This window comes from Alligator sinensis, unplaced genomic scaffold (genome assembly GCF_000455745.1).
Source record: "Alligator sinensis unplaced genomic scaffold, ASM45574v1 scaffold59_1, whole genome shotgun sequence".
NCBI classification, from domain to species: domain Eukaryota; kingdom Metazoa; phylum Chordata; order Crocodylia; family Alligatoridae; genus Alligator; species Alligator sinensis.
In genome coordinates, this window is record NW_005841878.1 from 802,387 (window position 1) to 802,938 (window position 552).

Consider the following 552-nt stretch of genomic DNA (forward strand, 5'->3'; position numbering starts at 1 on the left):
GCTTTCCTGAAGTCAAGGACTTGCGCGTTGCTGACCGACTTGCCAGCTTTTCGGCGGATGGTGGAGGTGATCAGCTCATGGTCGCTGTCACCCAGCTTCCCATCAATCACTAGGTCGCTGACTAGGTCAAATTACACATTACACTTAGACCATACTAAATCTGTAGAGCATTAAGTTGTATTAAAGTTAAAACATGCTAGGCACATCTACAAGTGCATTAATGTGTTCTTCCTAACGCACATTAAATTTAGTGCCTCCAAATTGCTCATGTTTATCTTCATGGAGCAGACTGAAGTTACCCTAAATGAGCTAGGTAGCATGTCCCTGTCACAACCCAAAGGTGTGATTTTTGTTTTTGTGTGTGCTTTGGCACCACTGAATTATTTTCCCGCCAATTTGTAGCTTTCTTTGCAGTGTGCATTTCTTCTTTGCAGCACAGAAATGCACTTTGCAAAGAGTTCCTGCTATTTGTATTCTAATTCGAGCCCCATTATTGGCTTGCATGAAATTATTCACACGTGGCGGCTAGTGATTGGCTTGCTAGCCGTATAA